Source organism: Dermacentor silvarum, chromosome 10 (genome assembly GCF_013339745.2).
Source record: "Dermacentor silvarum isolate Dsil-2018 chromosome 10, BIME_Dsil_1.4, whole genome shotgun sequence".
Lineage (NCBI taxonomy): Eukaryota > Metazoa > Arthropoda > Arachnida > Ixodida > Ixodidae > Dermacentor > Dermacentor silvarum.
The window spans coordinates 116,371,994-116,393,689 of NC_051163.1; the positions used below are offsets into that span (position 1 = coordinate 116,371,994).

At 42.3% G+C, this 21,696-nt stretch overlaps 1 long non-coding RNA gene across 1 annotated transcript; it reads left to right on the forward strand.

Moving 5' to 3' along the window:
• Nucleotides 1-7,946: 7,946 nt before the first annotated feature.
• Nucleotides 7,947-11,387, forward strand: LOC125940880 (uncharacterized). The gene is made up of 3 exons (XR_007464056.1): nt 7,947-8,128; nt 10,340-10,381; nt 11,205-11,387. It is a non-coding gene; the product is annotated as an uncharacterized LOC125940880 (long non-coding RNA).
• The last annotated feature ends 10,309 nt before the right edge of the window (nt 11,388-21,696 follow it).

Sequence of the window (21,696 nt, forward strand, 5' to 3'; positions counted from 1 at the left end):
AGTGCCAGGAGCAACCAGGGCTTTCGACATTTTTGGACTTGTGCAATGTCAAGAGAGCAGTAATGATGACGTTTTAATGCGATTAGCATTCTTTGTACACTTTTTGAGCACATCTTTGAATCTATTTATTTGTTTTGAGCATATATATCTATCTAGCCTGACGCCAAGCCAGTGGTCAATTGGCTATCAGCTTGGACCACTATAGATATGCTCGTGGTTATGATATCGTCATGGGTTTTGCATTGTCATCATTCTAGCTTCATCATATTGCCACTTGTACTTATTTATCTTTACCGATGACCGTATTTTACCGGCTAGCAAATGTTCAAAGTTGTCGCACAAAGCAAGGCGCATCTTTCTGTATCGGAAGTTTCTCGAATGCTATCGCTGGTTTTGCTTGTTGCCTATAGCCGCGTGTACATAATGCGATAAAAGCGCATCAAGTCCCCAAGCTGATTTGGATAGACGATGCGACGCCGTTTAGATGTAGCGCATGAACGCTTGCGAGAACGTAGCGCCTCAATGCGTGCGTCGACTCGCGCCCGTAAATCGACCATCGCCTGGTGTCTAAATGCGATGCACCTTTCTAGCGTATTACCTCTGTTTACATGATTGCGATCCGCTAGAAATGCGATACGACGTGCTACTGACGCATTCATTTCAATGCGGCATATGTCGTCGGTGTGCCCTGCGTAATCAGACTGCGTGCACGACGAGAATATTAGTGTACATGGTAGAACTTACGCGAGCATCAGCGATTATGCTGGAAATTACAAAGAGTCAAGTATAAATCGCCGACGTGTCTGATCGGCACGTGAGATTTTCGACGATCGACGAATGTTCTGGTTTGCCCCTATCACTGTTTTGAGTATTACTTGTCTTGCTGGGCACAGATTCGCCAAAAAAGTTAGTTTCGTGACTTGCGTTGTGCCACTGTATACAGTTGTTCACTGTCATTACAATGGGACAATATCATTGTAGTGATACGATCGTGGTCATTTCACCATCGTCCCTCCAGCTTGGTCATCCGATTATCGTCATTCCGTCGTCGTAACGGTTTCGTCGCCATGCCATCTTCACCCTGCAGTCGTCGTCACACAATCGTTGTCATGTCATTGACGTCACAACCTCGTCGTTATCCTATTGTCGTCGTGCCATTGTCATGCCATTGTAATCATTGCGTCTTCCTCGTATAGTGGTCCTAATGTACTAGTTCTCATATCATTGTTGTGACACTTTCATGGTTGTTCCATCATTGTAATTTCACTTCATAACCCGTGACTGTTATCATGCCATCATCGTCATAGAAGCTTCGTTGTTTCATCGGCGTCATTGTTTCTTCATCATTCTATCATAATTTTGCTGTCGTCATTGAGTGATGATTATACAATCGTGATGACATCGCTCTCACTGCGTCGTCGTGAGACAGTCGCCGTCTCTTGCGCCAACGTGAGATTATGGCAAAAATTGGTGCAAGAGCACATTCGTTAAGAAAGATCATTCGCGCCAGCAAAGAAACACCAATATTATAAACAGCTTCGTGCAATAATTGAACATAAAGCATCAATGTGGATAATGCAGTTTTGTAAAAAATTAAGAACAGGGTAAATTGTGCTTTAAGGAAAATATGGGCGTGTGAACTTTATGTTCGTAAGGAAATAAGTTTCACATTTTATTAACTGAATGACTGAACTCTTGTGCATCAAAAGTACATTTGCAATCCCTGGAAGAGTGTACTTACTGCTCTATCGTAAGCGACGACAGTATGAGCTAAACCTCAGTATTTTCAGAGGGACAGACATTCCTTATTTATCACAAGATAGCCTCGATCAAGTCCGTCTTTTTTGCAGCGCTACAAATTCCAGCTTCAACGGCCATGCTGTAGAACGCAGATGACGAGTCAGAGAGTAACGCACGCACGGAGTCGAATTCCTTAATTTCCCTTCTTCCAACACCAGGATCCTACAAAAAAGGAGAAAAAGGTTAGTTTAGCAGAACACAGAAGCACAAGAAATGTGCGAAGGCAGGTCGGGACAGATCGTAAACAGTCATGAGGTAACTTGTGCGCACTGTCTCCTCCTTGTGGGATGGATGGATGTCTCAAGTACAAGACTGTGTTGCCGGTTCGAATGACCATATGAGCTCATTCTAATAGCCGTTTCGGTTCGCGTTGTTGTCCGCCGCCGCCGCCGCGTAACCGCTATCTCCCGAAATGCGAAAAAAAGTACTCGGTCGCCGCCGGGATCGAACTCAGGCCCGCTACGTGGGAGCCGGATACTTTACCACTGAGCCACGCAAGCGATTGCTGTCCGCGTCAGAAAAAGGCCCTATAAACGCGCCCTAGGCAGGCGCGCAGGCGCAGACGACCCGAGCCTCCGCCAGTATGCTTAAGTTAAGGCGAACTAGTTAAGGTGCCTGCAAAAGCCGCGTGCACAGGCGCAGATGAAGAGATGCGATTCAGACGAGGCGCGCAATAAACGCCATTCCGATGTGAGATGTGCGCCACGTATTCGCGGTACCTCTTCGGTACACGTTATGGCGTCTCCTCGCAAGGTACGAACCGCTGCTCAAGAAGTGAATCGTAGAGCTACGTGCGCGGCTACAACCAAGCACCGTCGGGCTCAGCAGACTGCTGTGCAGAGAGTATTACAAACCGCAGCTCGCCGTCGACGCCGGGTGGAAAGTTGAGATCGCTCTTGTCAAAACGAGGCGAAGAGACTTTGCCGCGAAGACCCTGTTGTGCGTGGTGCCGAAACTGCTACTCTTAAGCCGCCCCACCAGCTCATGCTGTGACGGTGCTGCGTGTGCCGCGCAGGCCTGTGACTTTTTTGCATGCTTGTGATTTGTACATGCGCGTCTAGTGCATGTTGAGTTCCTAAATTTTTTGGTGCCTAAGCAGTGCATTCGGAACTTAGGGATAAGCTACCCCAAGGACAACTGCATTCAGATTTTAAACAACAGCACATTACTTCCTGCTGTTTCGTAGGAATTTAGAGGTCCTGTACCGGTAATGGCCGCTCAGTGGCTATGACGTTGCACAGCTAAGCTTGTGGTCGCGGGTTTGATCCCGGTGGTGGCAGCTGCATTGCTATGGGGGCGAAGTGCCATAATGGTGGTGTACTTAGATTTAGGTTCTTGTTAAGCAATCTCGATCAGGTGCTAAAAAGAAACATTAATCTGGAGCCCTACTGCAGTGTGCGTCATAATGAAATGGTTGTTCTGGCACTTGAAATCACAAAATTTAATTCACATTTTAGAAGCCATGTGACACATTTGTCAGTGTAAACTACTCGTTCTTAAGACGTATTCTTATAAAACGGGAAGATATTGCTACAGTAGCGACCACGCTAGGTGATATGCACAGTTGAAATGCGGGTGCACTAATTACTGCTCTGTCGCGAAGCCTTGCCATCAGGCAAAGTATGCGGCGCTGTGTGCAGCACGGTTTCTCGGAGAGTACTGTACTGGTGTCTATGCATATATTTCGCAGTGTGTAACAAGCAATATGGTCATGGATGAGAACGACGCTGTATGTAGCGCAAACATGTTGCTCTTGAGAAAATGGCGGTGTCTGCAATGAAAACCTGCTGCTGGCACTGACAAATGAGTCCGGATATGAAAAAAATAACCAGGTTTGGTGATTTTCGCTATGTTAGTTTAAAATTTCTTGTGTAAATACAACCAGTGCTCTTGCTGTGCTTTAGGTAATTGAGAAAATATTCGTACTAGTGGCTTGGCGCTCACTGTGTCTTGGTTTGAATTGTGCGTGGTTTACCTGTACGACGAACTTTCATTGGTTCACCTCACTATGAAATCATGATGTGCACCGACATCGCTTTATTATGGCAGTAATGGCGGCTCTCATACGGTTGCTACTTTCAATTCATGCGCGCTATGGGTAGCTGTTCCTCGAGACTTGTTTATGTTCACTCCGTGACGCCGACACCCATTTATATTAATGCGCGATGCTGCTGACACCTATAGCTCAATCGCGAGGCCAAACTTCTCCGTGGGGCAGCACGGGCTCGATCACGTGACCTCCATCTTTGTGCGCGAGGAAAGAAGCCCCGTATTAAATCAGCCTTCTAGGATCGGCATCGTATTCTTGCCCTCGCCCCAAAACACGATGCTCATCCTAATCGCACTTGGACATTGTTCGGACCAGCACGGCGATGGCGACGTTCATGCGCCGGTAGTGTCCGTATAATAGTAATCCCTATAAAAATTATGCAGTATTGTTGGAAACGTGAAAGGCAAAGAAGTGGCTTTTATGGTTGTTCGAATAAAAAATTGCCTTTTACCCGTCTCGAATTACACGCTGCATGCAGTTGCCGTTTCGAATTCCTCCACAACTCACCTATCGTAGTCCAGGACCGTGTGGATACGGTGCGCAACGGTGAGGAGGGTGCAGTTGGCGAAGGCCTCCCTGAGGGTGGCCTGGATCAGACGGTCGGTGTCGCCGTCCATCTGCGACGTGGCCTTGTCCAACAGAAGTATCTTGGATCGACGCAGAAGAAGAGCCCGTGCCAGGCACACCAGCTGCCGCTGACCCACGCTGCACAGCACGCGATGCGCGTCTTAGTTACGGGCCTTCGCAAATTATGAGGTGCCATTTGTTGAGGATTCGTGATCGACATATAAAAAGCTGCGGAGCGAGGCGAACCAAAACACGCATATAATGATAAACGGAGAGTTAGTGAACTCAAGACGTCTTTTCTTGAGCAAATATGCATGAGGGTTTGGCGTATCGTTGAAGGTAAGGAATTTTTCTTAATGCACGCTTTGAGGACAACCCATAGGATGTGGCGAACACGCCGGGGCTAGCCTTCATTTGACAACAGCATTTCGACATTTCTAACAGTTTTTATGTATTGCGAAATCAGTAGCAAGGTTGGATCCTCATTGGCTTTTCCGCTCATTTAGTTTCGTTGATTCGACAGCAGTCGCAGTCATCGAAAGCCAATCTCGTGATCCTTATTCTACCAAGAAAAAACAAAACGTGTCATTTAAAGCTTGACGCTTTAAGTAGTGGGCTATTACGCTGCTTGTTTTTCCTTATTACGCGTACATTGGAGTGAATGAAATATAAAAAAAATCAAGGCGTTACAAGAAATCAAGATGACCCTGACAGATGCGCAAAAAACTCGGGCAACCAGAGAAAAGCATACATTAAGAATGGCGATCCAGTGGCCGTTGTTTTTGAGCTGCAAACACAATATTACTGCGAGCCGGATAAGCGACCTATACAGCTTGATAGTGTTTGAGAATGACTGTCATGCATTCTCTGAACTAGGATACCGGCAAACATAGGCTACGGGAACTTGTAAAGGTAGAAAACAGAAGTGTTTTCTACACGTTCTTTGAGCAATGTTCCCGAAGTAGACGATATCCCTACAGTCTGAGTGATGAGCTCGCGAAATGAAGTAGTGAGCTGTTCCAGTATGCGGACAGAAACTGCCTTTTGCAGACAGCGGCACGAAACATCCCCTATTCTTAAACTGTGCTTTAAGAAGAACGGTTGCCGTAGCTAGCTTAAACAAGAAGTTTTGAGGCATGGAGAAATGACATATCCGACAGACATGCTTCAAAACATCTCGGTAATAGCATTCCAAGAAATGTGCATGATAAAACGCAACGGATAACAACGCGTACGTCAACGCAGCAGACATTTCTCGCAGGCAGTCAAAATACAATAGAGACAAAAGCGTTGCTTTAAAAAGTGCACACTTTCAACGGCCTCCACCTGCAAATCCCAAGGGCCCTTTAATGTCACTGTGACAGCCAATGACGTAACTATAGATGGAAATCAGTAGCCCAGAAGAAGCTATACGTACCATTTCTTGCACAAATGAAATCGCAACATTATGTTAGCAGAATAGAACGCGAGACAAGCTGTCTAACATAGAAATGAGCCAGGCTGAATCCCCCATCTTCGCAATAAAGAAAAATGTTGCCACGGCTAATGACGTCAACGCTCAAGCACCAGACACGATGGAAAGGTAATGCACGGTATCCGCGGGCTTCTTTCACGCTCGGAAAAACACTTTTATGTACCACGTATTGGGCAACAGAAAGCTGTATCGGGAGTTTTTCCTGTTGCTCTGTAATTTTCTGATTGACACTTTTCATCTAAATATAATATCCGAGAAGCTAATTAATTATTTAATAATTACTAATTATCTATTCATTAATAATTATAATGATTATCTAATTATTTATCTAATGCAAAAAATTGAGTATCTGTAAGCGACGGCAAACAACATTACCTTGGTTCTGTCCAGCTACGTGGCATTTGCATATATTTAAGTGTCGGTGCTAGAAAGTTGGTACACTCTGTATATACTGGGTGTTCAAAATTAGGCTTTACGAAAAAATTTAAAACTCACTTGTAGCAGGTAGCATAATTCTTATCGCTTAGCTTGGTTATTAGAAACGGACATTAGTAACAAAAGAAATTGAAACTAATATTCTAATAACTAACAAAAATTGACTAATGAACTTCTTAGTTAATTATTTTACGACACATATTGCAATTTATGAATTGTAGCCGGTGAGTTTGCAAGACGCATCCCCCTAAAATGAATTTCCAGGATAACACCAGTTTCGAGATATTATTGCCCAAAGTGTGGGACGAAATACATGGGCGTTCTAGTTACTTTTGTGCTTCAATGTATAAAACAGCATTTTGGTAACAAAGTAAGAGTAACAACAGTGCATTTTTATGGCGAGTTTGATGGGGCATATCTCCAAACTGGTGTCATTCTGTAAATTCATTCCAAGTGTATACGCCTGACAAGCTCACCGGCTCCAATTCGTAAATCGCAATATGTGTCGTAAAGTAATAAAATAAGAAGTTAATTAACGATTTCTTGTTAATTAGTTGAGTCTATGTATTAATTGCTCGTGCTACTAATATCCGCCTCATCGATTAACCCAGCTCAATGATAAGAATTATGCTACCTGTCACAGGCTATTTCTAAAAATTCCGTAAGACTTAAAAATGAACACCCTGTATATATATATTTATATATATATATATATATATATATATATATATATATATATATATATATATATATATTGGCACAAATTTGGAGCACAAGACAAACGTCCCTACAAGCAGTGACTAATGACCGGTGATTGGACACCTCCTGGATTCCCATCCGCTGCTATTGTAAGTGCCAGTGCCCTGTCTGCGTCAGAAAACGGCATTGCCTCCAAGTTAAATATGGGAAAGATGGTGAGAAAAGTAGTATGTAAGCATAATAAATAAATATGTTTTTTAAAGAGTGCGTTTCGTTTAGTTGTTAGCCCTTAGCGCACAATAGAATGAAACAAGTTTGGGTGATCTCTGCGACGTGGTGTCCATATTTTACATGAAAGCCTAGGTCTATTCTGTAACACAGACGGGGTGCTGGCCAGTGTGCTGGGAAACTGCTTGGCCACCACGCACAATCTACGCTGTTATACTTTGCCGGTGGCAAATCGTAGCGCAGAAGCACAGGTACAAATGTTTAATCAATGGTACGGCATGCTGTCTACCGTTTGTCATGATGTCAAACTAACAAACACGAACAGCGACAATTGTGTACGTTGCTGATCAATAGTTCATTTCGCGCCGGTTGCTTCACGTATTAAAATAAGTATTTCTTTTTAATCCAAATGATGAAAACTGTGCGCGCACACAGGGCGTGGCATTTAAGACGTTTGAATTTTGCACTATTTGCCGCGCGCTCCGTACGTGACCGGCGTTACCGCGATAAAGAAAATAGTTCCTCAAGGAAGCTACGCAGAAAACTTTCATACTCTTGCAAACCGTAGAAATTGTCAAGAAATACCATTATATTACAAGATTTCTTATAAATATTGCAATTCATGTCTATGAAAGCGTGGATTTGTATGCGCGTTTTTGTGTGAAGGCGCGCTTGCGCTGTTGACTCTTTGGCGCATTCCAGAACTTTGTGCGTGCGGCGTATGTGTGCGGGTTGCGTGATGAGTTTGCTGCGTTTTCTGTGCCCTTTGCCTCGCTGTGACATCTTTGGCATATTCCAACTTGTTGCTCGCTCTTTATGGGCTACACGTTGCCTCGAAGATCACCATGATCGCCTCCGACTCAGCCACATCGAAGGTGAGTGAGTGTTTCGAATTCCACTTGCTCGTTCATTGCGACGCTTTCAGCAAAAGTGCGTACAGAGCCCGTGCGTGTCTTCCACGCGCTTCTGTGCTCGTTTTCATTACTAGTACTATCCTTCCGTTGCGAGAATTGGTTGTGCAGCAATAGATTTGTGATATTGAGCATGAAGTTTTGTCCTGATTTAACTTCACAGCGCGCTTGCGGCGACGTAAAGCAGCTATGTGGAGCCAGCTAAAACAGGGCATGTTGTGCGCGCCACGATTTTTGGTACGGCGTTCCAGCACCGATTGAAATTAGCCTTATTAATGAGTGCTCGTGCTCTGCCGTTTTGGTGGGCAGCTATGTGGAGCCAGCTAAAACAGGGCATGTTGTGCGCGCCACGATGTTTGGTACGGTGTTCGAGCACCGATTGAAATTAGCCTTATTAATGAGCGCTCGTGCTTTGCCGTTTTCGTGGAAACAATGCGACGTGAAATAATCCGAATTGTACTGTAATCAAGTATATTTCGTTCGCGCAACGCCGTCCTTTGACGTGCATCTACGACATGGCGTGTCGGGATAGGAGAAAATATGCGCGGGGTGTTTTGCCGTTCTAATGTATTCTGCTGCGCTGTTCGCTTCAGGATCGAGTGCCCAGACTTCATCTAACGAGAGGGAGCAGCAGTCTTTCATGGTCTCTTACGTGCCGCTTACGGTGTCACACAACCTGAACTCCTTAAGTAGGCAGTTTTTATATGAATATTTTGAAAGTGTGGCCCCTGGTCAAGTCAACGAAATCCGGATCAACTCTCGAAAAAACATCCTGACGGTAGATGCCGTGCATGTCCTCGCCGTGCATGTCCTCGCCGTACTGGAGCAGCTGATCGCTGCTCTTTACATAATTTAATTACCTTGCTTGGCACCTGTGGTGCTCACGCGGGAGAAGCCCATACACAAGCTTCTTCGCGGCGAGTTTTTGTGAACTTTCAATTGTATTCGTGACTCCGTCCATGCTCTATAGAAGTAGATGACACGTTTGAAGGACCTTTTTGGACTTTGTTGATAGCCATGAGGATGCTGAACTTGCCTTTACGGTTGTACATCCTTCTTCTATGTCATCATCACCCCTCATCCAGCCTTTATGTCCCCATTCCCCCCTCCCCCTGTGCAGAGTAGCAGGCTAGAGCATGCTAGCTCAGGCCGACCTCTCTGCCTTCCTTCAAATAAATTATCTATCTTCGAGTGCCCAGAGTCCGCTTACACGCCGTGCGGTAGACACGCGCTGTGGCGCGATAATAATAATAGCAATGGCGTATATGTGATTCTATGTGATAGGTGAGATAAAAAAGGGGTGATGCCAGCGAATGCTGTGAAATCATCAGGTTATGTGTGGTTTGTTTTCCGCCGGTACGCGCGCGGTGAAGCTTTTTTTTAACCATTATATCCCTTCGACGCCATCGAGTACTTCGCGCTAACGCCTTCGCGTAGGCGCTCTATATTCACGGAAAAGGCAGATTCTGTGGAACTCTATGTTCTGCTTTAGTGGGATGAAACATTCAAAATAATGTCATCGTGTGAAGTTTCAGCCTTTGGCCCTTCAGTATTAACTGATTGATTTAACTAAGTTCGAAAATCAGTAAAGGAACAAGATGCTTGGGCATATTTGCCGTGTCGTCCCACTGTGCTTTCAGTGGCATGTAGGCGTTATCCACGAATGTCAAAAAATTAGCAAGGCTTTTTATGAGATAGAAGTAGACAGCTATGTCACTAAGTTATTTTTGCTTTGAAGTCGCACACTAAAGAGGAGAGAGATTTAAAGGGGAGCATATCCTTGTGATCTAAATGACGCTTTGCCATAAGCTTGGAACAATGGTTTGTTGGTGGAGCAGTTCTGTGGAATACTTAGAGAGTAAGCAAACTGCAGTAGCAGCAGTTAGACGGGGAGTAAAAAATGCAGCACTGGTTTTATATGTCGAGCTACCTTTAAGATGTGGCCGCAACAGTTCAGTAGATGAGCAAAAATAATTTTAAAATTTAGGAGAGACATTAAAAATAAATTATTTGCTCACCTCACACCGCCAGTGGCAAGAGCAGCCATGCTTTAATGTTTTCAATCAATCATTTATATCCATCCATTTATGTCGGCCTAATCGTCCGTGTAGATGTTTTGATTGTTGCTTTTGAGTTATCGTGGCGTCATATTTTAATACTGACATCTGTTTTCAGAATCAAAATGAGCCTGGAGACGCCACAGCCGGAATGCGAAAGGTGAATTCTTTGGCCATTCATCGTCTAGCATCACCATGATCAAATGCACTGTTGCCAGGAGAATGTATTGCCGGGAGGTATTCTCCTTAAGATTTAGTAAAAATGGTAGCATTCAGTGTCTGCTTTGCGATTTTGCATAGCCTTTGATTTGCGAGTCAATTCATTTATTTGATGAGGTGGGCAGTTGGCACACCCTGCCTTTGTGTTTTATGTACACATTCAGCTGAGTAGGTCTCGGACACAGCAAGCGAATCTGATGTGTAGTGGTAATCGCATTAACGTCAACAGTTATCTTCCTGTTTGAGCTGCTACTGCTGCTTGCCAACACAAGCAGCAGTCGCCCAAGATGGCGTGAAAGAGGTTCATTGAAGAGTGGCACAAACTCTGAGTCACATACCTAGAGGTCCAAGCAGGTCCATTAGATGGCTATTAACCCACTTCCCTCAACATAGCAGCCCTACCTATTAGGCCATTGACCACCAAGTGACACAAATTGGCTGGAAAATAGTTAGACACAGACACCCAAAAGTATATGAAGTATCCTAAAAATGCTACTTGCAATAAAGTTTTTGATGCTTTGGTTTACTCACTATTTTATTTTGTACTGGGTGAACCCTTGTTTTTCTGAAGCACATGGCATCCTAACAGCATAACAAGCTATGACATTAGTTTTAGTTGTTTTTATTAGTGACATTAGTTGACAATTTAGGTCTAGAGCAGACAGTATTTCTGTGATTTATTCGGAGTGTAACTGTTGTGTAAATGTGCTTAAAATCCTTAAACTACCTCACTAATATTTACCTAAACGTGCCGTTTCACATAGGTTGGAGAAGTGCTCATTCAAATGATCCTGGCACAGCTTGCCATGGTGGACCAGGCAAGTTTGCAAGGGCCTTGATTCACCATGTGGTCACAGAGAAGAACCTCACTGGGCCACTCACTTCTCGGAAACAACACCACCAATAGGCAAAAAGAGGCTCTTGGCCTTATCAGGGTCAACGCTGTTATAGGCAAGTACCGTACTTCCTTTTTCCCATTGCATTTTTGCATTCACATTTTGTACTTGGAATTACCAGCTTGCTATTAGCACAACAAATGACTTTCAAGTAGCCTGTGTCTGCAACTACGTGCTGCAATAGCCTACTATTTGGAATGAATGTTCATTTGATCTCAAGTCTCTAATGCCTCCATACTAAATTGATAAATTTTAAAAGCAGCCTTAACTGCCAGAAGTGATTGGTGGCTCCAACTGACAAAGTTAGGTGATTTGCGCATTAGTTGCACTACTTGACTGTCATTGCAATGAATAGTTGCAATGAAGCAACTACCAATCTGTAGTACCAATCTATGAAGCTTGCTACCAATCTGGTGCTATAGCGGGTGTGCTTAAGTAGCCTGAAAGTGTTGTTATAATATAGGAATTGTGGAGAAGCTATGCTCAAGTGCAGTTACTGCTCAACTCGAGGGACAGCACTTCCACAAAATTTCAGCAATCAAAATGGCCCTCCAGATTCTGTAACGCAAATCATAGTGGTTTCACCTATTTCAACAGACCACATTGAATTAAAGTTGCTCCTGTCTTGAACGAGGTCCAAATGGGTGCAGACAGTAGCCTTTCAACAGAGGGAGCTTAAGTTACGGGGCATAATTGTTTGGTTGTTTCGATCAAAGCAACAATAGGAACAGTTGCCAACTTCGTTGTCAACATTGCTATGTTTAGCAATGTCCATTCATTCAAGGCACTCAACCTATTAAGATCCAATTTATCACATTGTATTCTAGGATGTGGAAAAAACAAAGGTATTTATTTGACTTTTCCTCACGTTCCCATAAAATGATCAGTACTCAATAGGCCCTTGGCAGCTACTATATAAAGCTTCTTACAGAACATGAGGCATGTCCACAGCTCCCACTTTGAAATTGTTGGAAATGTCTCCTGCATTCTTACTTCAAGGACGCACTTGCTGTTTTCAGCGTTATTATAAACCAGTGCTCAAGTACTATGGGTTTAGATTTATCAAAGATTGAATGAGCTTTGTAGGTGTTCATGTTTAACCCTTTGAGGATCACATATTTTCTGGAAATACGTCCCCTAATTTAAGCGTTACATTTTTATTCTGGATTGTTCTTCAGAGTGACCTTTCGAGAAAAAAATGGGTAAATAATTTTTTAGGTCACAAAGTGACAAAGGTTTCTGAGTGTCCGCTGTTTTACACCATGTTTATTGTAGCATGCAGGGCAAACTAGCATAATCACATTTTTTAAATGTAATGACACTCACAAAACATTAAACTAGGTGAATACTCCCAAACTACTGCAGTGATGGGCACCATAGAGTAAAGAGAAAGATCAGTTTTGGAAGAAGCCAAGGGGCAACAGCACAATCAGGATTTTTGTAGAAGCCGCAGGAGGTTACAGAATCTGTAATGTGATGCTTGGGGACACTTCATTCTTAAAAGGTATGCTTATTTATATGTTCTTTCGCCGCCTCATATTTATGGTCATGACCACACGATTTGTTTCCGCCACTCTACATGCATGGCAGTGACCCTCAAAGGATTAGCAGAGCCAGTCCACTTGCATATTTCTCTTGTAAGACTGAGCATGACTTCGTATTTCTTCTTCGCATTTATATGTGTTAGTGTAACCAGGTTGGCGTGCAACTGCAGTAAATCCTCGTTATAAGCAGTATTTTGTTTTACGTAGAGAGGCATAAGAATGGCCATCACGATGCGAGAAGTGCACTTCAGTAGCATATGAGCTCGTAAAACAAATTCAGATATACCATACTCAATTCTGGCCGCGTAACCCTATTTGGAGCAACTCCTGCAAGGAAAAGTGCAATAAAGTGCTGCACATTTTGATTATGATTGTTGAGAGAACTAATTTTAGTGGCCAGTAGTCTACCTTTAAGTTTTTTCACCAACAGTATGAAGTCTTTTTTCCACCATTTTGTTCCTAAGCAAGCAACGTTCACATTTTTCAGACCAAGGATATTCATGAAGTTATTCTGCCACAGTGGGCTTTTCGTGTTTGCCTTCTACATATTGTACTAAGTGGAGTCCTCCGGCACGACTCCAATTTGAAAGCTGGTCATTCTCTAGAATTGAACTCGTGAAAACTTTGAATAAACAAAACAAATGAAACAGTTTCATTATAACAGGGCGTATTGTACGTCGCACTTTTGCATGTGGAACATTGATCTTAATCCTCATGCTGTTTTCCTTTTTTTACAGGCTTTACCTGTCACAAGTTTCCTGGGACAAACATGGCCTACATTAAGAACACTCTGGCCTCACTTCTCGCAAGGGACCTGAAGTGTCCAGAAGAGCTCAAGTCTGTGGACAGTTCAAGTGTTGTGCACTTGCAGCCCTCAACATTTTTTTTATTATTATGATGTTTCTAGTCACCTGAAAAGCCCAGGTTGGATGGTTCAGACACAAGTACTGTGTTGTGATTAATAATTAATTGCACAAGTGTTGCGCTTTGTATTTTAGTACATTTTTACGTAAATTTTTAATATATTTCTACAAAAGATAGTGTTTCTTGATTATTTTATTTCATAGGTATCTCGGGTCATTTCATGCCAAGACTGTTTCATGACGGCACACCATTTCAAGTTTGTTTGCTAAAGTAAAAGTAGGCACAGTGAGAAATTTTACAGAAAATTAGGTTTCATACGTACACCCGAAAGTGGAATCTGTGCTATTTATTGTCAGTGGTTCTCTTTAAGAAAAACTACGCATTAACATATGTTTGTAGTAATGGTTTATTTTGCTATTTCAAAACAGTAAGAATTAAGTGGCAAAAGTTTGCTTAAATTCAGAGTGCAACAACAGTTCTCGGGCGAGGCCGCGATGTGCTTTCTTTCATGTACGCATGAAATCTGATTTCTTCCAAATTCTTTCATTCTAACTTGTTTTGCGGCACTCAAAAATTAAAAAAAATTTCCTCATGCCAGTTCCATTTAAGTCTTCCAGCAGGTAACTAATGGCCACTGTCTATCAGATAAAAATCTTAAGTAGTCAAAGTGAATAAATCGCTTGGTATGTAATGACCTGCCCAGGAACCTAGTAATCATGGCAGAAAATGCAACTGGATCGTGCAACAAGCAATGCAGCCCAATAAACTGCTGTCATGGCACAACTTATTGTAATTACCATGTCGTTTCAGAGGTAGATAACGTTTAGTAAAATGGGCACACACCATTTAACCAATAAATAAGAGTCTCAGTGGGCTCATGCAAATTGTGCCATGATTATTAAGTTACTGGCTACCAAAGAGAAAGCAAGTACATTTTAAATGTTATTTATTGTAATGCTTGTATAATATTTTCTATTTATTTCAATTTTGAGAAATGTTTTACTTTAGGGCCACACTAACTTTACATCTCTCAGTATTCAATTTCGTTATTGTATCAAGCTGCTGGCAGTTTGTAGATTGCGTTAGGAATTTTTTGATCTCCCGGCACACATGGCTGTACTGTTAACAAACGTTTGGCTTCAATAAACAATTCATCTAGAAAAAAATGCTTTTTGTCCACATCAATTTTGAGCTGTTGATTTCGTGAAGGAGTATTGATTTTGTGTGTTAAGCCAATGCAAAAACTGGCATAATGGTTCTGCTAGCAGCTCTATAATATGTTTTATTACAGGCTATATCTAAAAGTGGTTTTGATCCCTGGGTGACCCAGGTCTGCAATACAGAAATGCCTGCATTTTAGTTTGCCCCAGTCCTCTAGTATGCAGGGACCACATCAGTATGGCATCAATGGTAATGCTATGAGACTCAACGTAGCTCAGCAGTATTTAAAGACAAGTCTAGTGCAGTTTTCAACACTACTCACCAAACAGCATATTTCAGTGGGCTCTCAAGTGATTTCAATTGTGACGTTCAACACTGCTCCAATAATATTTAAATGGTGTTGCACTATTGACTAACATAGCACGTTGGCTTGTTGGTATAATATAATGGAGGCAAAAGGCCTAGTGCATCAGAAACAGGACACAAGAGGAAGAACACAGAGAACACACACGTTTGGCGCCTAACGTGTGTGTTGTCTGTGTTCTTCCTCTTCTGTCCTGTTTCTGATACATAGCACCATTTGACTCCATCAAGCAATATTGACGTTTAACGCTCATCCAAGAATACTTCAATGGGGTTTCAATATTGATGTTCAACAATGCTTCAATAATATCTCAATGGGGCTTCAATGTTCAATAATGCTCCAATAATATTTCAATGGGGTTTTAATATTGACATTCAACACAGTTCCAACGTTATGTCAATGGGGTTTCAATATTGGCATTCAACACATTTCAACAATGTCTCAATAGGTTTTCAATATTGACATTCAGCACATCTTCAACAGTTCTTCAATGGGCTTTCAATATTGGAATTCAACATGGTTTCAACAATCCATCAATGACTTCTCAAATTGAAATGACCCCATGATGTTTCAACAAAATGTCGCGGGCCAATTTTCAACACCTGTCAACAATTTCCTCAATAATGTTTCAACAAAGCCTCAATGTGCTTTCAATGCTATTTGTTGACATTGACCAACGACTTTTCAACAACTTTTTAACAATTTTTTGTAAGGGTATCTCTTCTATAAATTGTTAAATTAATAAACGATGATAACAATTGCAGCAGTTATACGTTTCAGCTACGTGGCAGTTCGCACAGAAACGCGTGGCACTCAACTGAAATACAAACAATGAATAAGCTACAAATACGTTAGGCACATCACATTCCCCACATTCACATGTATGCATTGTAGACAACTGTCTTAGTGTTCACAGGCATTTCACGAACGCTTTGTGGAAAGTGGCAAATTTTCTTTCCTCTTGTGACTACTCTGGCAGAGAAAAGGTATTGTAACAGAAATCAGACCTTACTCTCCCGAGATCTGGTAGGGACCCCAGGCAAAAGGCGATGCAGTAAGTATATCCTGACTGGATCCGGTGCCCCTCAGTACATGACATATGACCGCTGAGAAACAGGAGTAACCAAAATGCATGAGTACAGTAATCTGTACCACGAACGCACCGGCGCGACGCAGTTCGATATTCTAGAACAGCATTTAAATCATGTACTCATTTAATCGTGACATGGTACCTAGATTTAAGTGCACGTTATACAGAGTCGCAGGTGGTAGAAGTTATCCAGAGTCCCCCACTACGGTATGCCTCCAAATCATGTCAAAGTTTTGGCACGCACAACTACAAAATTTATCACGTGGTTCCTGAATAAAGTGATTGTTTAAAAAAAACTTCTTTTTGCATGCCCTAATGAGGCAAAACAGCATACATATCGCTGAAGAGTACTGATTCGGTGGTTTGGCCGCGCTTATTCCGCAAAATTACTCAATAGAAATTGAGTTTTTTATCAACATGCACTAATAAGTCAGTTGATTTCCGGTTAGATGCCTACATAACTATGCTCTGAGGCAGTACTAGCATGTATTTTTTTCAATGAAAAGTGAGGTTCAACTCTTGATACCCGATTAGGCGATATTGCTTTACAGTTTACCTTTTGTGCAACACAAATGGAAAAGGCGCGCTGGAGGATTAAGCTCAATCTCTGATCAAGGCGTCTTCATTTAGCGGTGCACTCGATATAAGTTCTTTTGAAATGGGTTGTCATAAACGTCTGATGGAATACCCGACATTTGAGCGTGCTTTGGGGTTTTGTAAGCACTTTATATTATTACATTTCGGCACGGTGTCTTGTGTGTCTGGTGTCTGACGTTGAAAATGTGTTTGGAGGTACATTTTGTGAAAAGGATATTTTTTTCATAACCACTGTTGCTCTCGAAATTCCGGTTGAAGCGGAACACCCTTGGCGAAGTTTGCATTGATCTTCGGTTTTTCAAAAATACTTGAAAACTTCGAATTCTTAACAGCGTGTACACATTGTAGTTTAATAAGCAGCTTCTAAAAGACCACTACGTAAATTTCATCCACTGCCTAAAGTGATGTGCTTCTCCAAAGAAGAATTCTTTTTTGTCGGTCGCACTACATGAATTTGTGCGAACGTTCTTGTAGATAGTGTACATGCGTATAAAACTAACATTCTTATTACGCACTTTGCCGCAATTGAAATTTTGCTTTGGTGGCTAGTGACGCAAGATACCTTTTTCAACTTAGTTTCCAAATACAATATCGAAAGGGCAGTCCCGTGTCTTTCTGTAAAGCAAAACGGCGCTCGAAGATTGAGTTCACTTTGCAGGGATGTAAAATGTGAGAAGTTAAGCGCATCGGGACAGCGCCTCAGCCACCAGGGGTCATGATACGTGACACTCGCAGATGTAGATCCTTAGATATTGTGGGACATAGATATAGGGCGCACTGCGTGAATTGACGACGACGGCGTGCCTTCGTTGATGTGGGATAGCTACCATCTTTTCGAGTAATTACTACGCTTGAAAATATAACTAGTAAATAGTTTCCCGCCTACTTTGCTTCCACATAACATTTGTTGACTGCAACAAGACCAGCGAAGACAATGATTTTGCGCAGTGAAGGCTGCGCCATGTTGTTTGTCCGCATTGATATACTATAAAGTGTAGACAGTTGAGTAAGTAAGTGCGTATCATTGAAAATGCGAAGACCCCGATTTCAGCTTGTGGATTACCTCTAAGCTTTATTGACCGAGCAAATGTTTATGCCTGACCTGCAGCCACCATAAAGCAAGTGCTTGTGCTGAAAAATTTATTTTACCACGTGTCCGAATCACAGAAGCGGTGTACCCAAGAGCCATTGGCTGAGAGACGCTTACATACTCTTTTGTCAAATGTACAATACATGAGAGAAACCCTCATAAACTGATCTTTAACAGTCAATAGATTGACTTTCATCTTCTTGCAGACTGTTTTCTGTTCATAGGCTTGTCTTTTTGGCTATATAAAGTCTGCTGCAGTTTATACGAGAAGATCATTAGTACGTCGAATTCCTTTGATATACCCTTATCAATAGACTTCCTTATGGCTCGCTGCAGAAGTTCTACGGAGACATATTGCCAAAAATTGTTGTGGCTTCAATCTTTGACGTATTCATAGGCAACGTGCTGACTTTACAGCAAATTGTTTCTTGAGTTTTTGTAGGTAATGAAAAACTTCTATCGAAATTCCTGAAATAGAGCAAAGAGTGCGCGTGGCCCATAAGCCCTCATCAGAGTGAAAGATCTGAGCATCTGACGTTGTAGCTCGGGAGAGAGTCGAAGCCAGTAAGACCGACGTGGAATGAAAGTCTCTACCAACTCTAATGAGCGCAAAGCACTGTTATTTTATTATTTGTGGTCGTCTTTTATATCACGTGTTTTACTTTTCCTGCACTGATTAGCTGAGACAGTGAATTTATTTGACTTATCTGAAAATGCAACACATCAAAAACAAACAACGTAATTTCGCTCTTCCGTTGCATCGGTGGCTTTCGCGAACGCATGATAAGAAGAAACCTAACAAATGTAAGAATTTCTGGGCGAATCTATTAAACTATACGGGGTTAGCCATCCAGAACAACTTTAAGTTGAATACAAGAGTAACTAAGGACTAGGTCAAGTCAGACTGTTTAAATAACGTCTCACTCCTTGGTACAAGGTCGCGGGTGCGAATCTTAAATACCCACCGCCGTGGCTTAGTGGCTATGGTGTTGCCCTGCTAGGCACGAGGTCGCGGGATCAAATCCCGGCTGCGGCGGCCAGATTTCGATGGGCCCAAAATCCAAAAACGCCCGTGTCCCGTAAATTGGGGGGACGCTAAATATCCTCTGGTGGTCAAAATTTATCCGGGGTCCCCAACTACGCCGTGCCTAATAATCAAATCATGGTTTTGAAGCGTAAAACCTCAGAATGCAATTCAATTCAATTCTTAACTCTCTTTGGCGCCATCCTGTGGGATTGAAATGCAAATAAAAAGCACTGTATGGCGATATTTGGTGCGTGTTGCAGAACCCCTTACGCTTAATATCATCCCGTGCGCTGAAGTGTGGTTTTCGGATGCTAAAAGAATTCATCAGTGAAATGAATTAGTCCATCAAAACTATTGCATTCACGAAGCATTGGAATTTAAGCTAAAATGGTGCATAGATACCATTGCTTTAATGTAATAACACTGACAGCTGCTGTTGCAACCAACGAATCAAATTTTACTAATACCTTATGTCCCGCCATTCTAGCCCTCACATTTTCGCATTAATGTTTCACGTGATATATCCGATGTCACACACACACAACACACACAACAACTCAATAAAATGCTCATGATCTCCCACGCATTGTTACCTGGCATCGCGCCTTGCTAACACATGTCGCACTCAGCCAGCTACAGAAATTAGCGATGCTCTGAAAATGCCGAGGAAAGGTTCCGCATACGTGAGTAGCGTTCCTGTGGCGAGTGCGTGAGCGTTGTATGCCGAGGAAGTTTCGTATCTTTTCACCCGACGTCTTTTCTTTTCCCAATAACGGTGCTCCCCGATTTCAGCTACCGTATAACTCTTCGCTAGGGCTTGTTATTTTGTTTGTTTATTTCCCGTCGTTGTGTATGTACTGCCGGCAGCGCAATAAACGCGTCAGTTGGTGGTCAGCTCTGCGCCATTGTCATATCGCTGGTCTTGTTCACCGCGATGTGTTTTTTATGATAATCACTCACCATCACACTTATCTTTGTATTCTACGTTAGGAAGGAATGTTGATCAGACACCCACACACATATTCACGGTCACAGAGTCTCAAAATGCGCTATGCCTTTTTGGTTATGCAGTCCCAAGACCGAGTAATAAAAATTATTGAATGATTGATTTGGTTAAGCCTGCCAAACAGCAAGAAGCCAGATGAATCAGCTAAAGAGAGGCGCTACAATTTTAGAAACAGCCATGTACTACAATGAAACAAAAAAACTGACAATGAAACAAAAAAATGCATACAGACGAATAAGTCAATTTTTGCTCAAATGAAGATTTTACTATGAAAGGGATAAAATTTGCTGTAAGCTCTGCATTCAGGAAAATAAATGTTGAAGAAGAGACAGCTTTGAAGCAGGTCAGAACCTAACCCACAACCTCTGCATGACATTTGTGATGCTCCGGCAATTGAGCTACAGGTTCAGCTGTGCACCACATCCGCAATCTTGTCTACTTTCGTATGTGCGCCACTCTTTGCCATAAACGAGTTCGCCAACGCCACTCAGGGCTACGGCTACGGATGTGAATCGTCATTTCAACCGCGGGCACGCGATTGACCTACAGTCGATGCGTCCTGGGAAGGTTGCGCGAGTGGTATACATCCTATGGCAGAGATTGCTAAAGGCGCCTTCTTACAAAACCTTTTATGCTACATTCGTGATTTCGCGATTCCTTTTTGTTACAATGTTCCCGCTGCACTTGTATGCGGTGCTGGCGAGTGCTGTTTTGGCTGCGAACAGGGGTCATCATTTGTATTTTAACTAGAGGTTGGCGAACATTTAAGTTTTCGAATACGAGTCGAATAGAAAGAGTAAGTATCGAATATCGAATAGTCTGACGCAGGTATAGTATACGCTGCTCGCATATTTAGTTCCGCATAATTAGGTACCACGCTTGTCCCGACTAGTGCAAGAAAGACAGCTATCAAGGACTAATAGGATCAGTTCTAAGCTCAAAATCACTAATTGTCTTTAAAAACCTGCCTAAATAAGCTCTCAATACCTTTAAGCCTAGTTAAAAACAAACGTTCGGAGAATTATTGGCCGCTGCTGTGTCCTTTTAAAAGGGTTAAGAAATCTCGAGTTCTGGAGTTGTGCAAAACGAAAAAAGCTGCTGAAAGAATTGTACGCCGTGGGCACATGTAAAAAGACCCTTTGCAAGAAAAAAGCTCACTGGTTGTAAAACTACCACACGACTACAAACTGACAAACTACAAGCAAAATTACGGGTTATCATGTAGACTTCCACAGCCAACCGCAAAACAAAGGTTGAAGTTCCCGCTTTATTTCGAAAACGTCTATCCTTAGCAGGCGGAGAAACGTTAGAAAACCTTCAGAGTCGGCTTTTTGGAAATATTTGGCTATTTTGAAATATTTGAAAGTACCCAATAGTTTATTTTAGAATACAAATACAATTAGTGAGTGTGTAATTTCCAATTTGTGATCGAAAGTTCAAATATTCGCCAACCTCTAACTTTAACATGAACATTTGAGTTTTTCTAACTACTGAGGAACATTTGATATTTCCACCAACTTATGTTGTGTAACTTTAAACCTGTGGTAACTGTAAATACGTAGATTTCGCCATTCCTTGATGAAAAATTTATAATTGTTTGGAGCACATCTACGAATT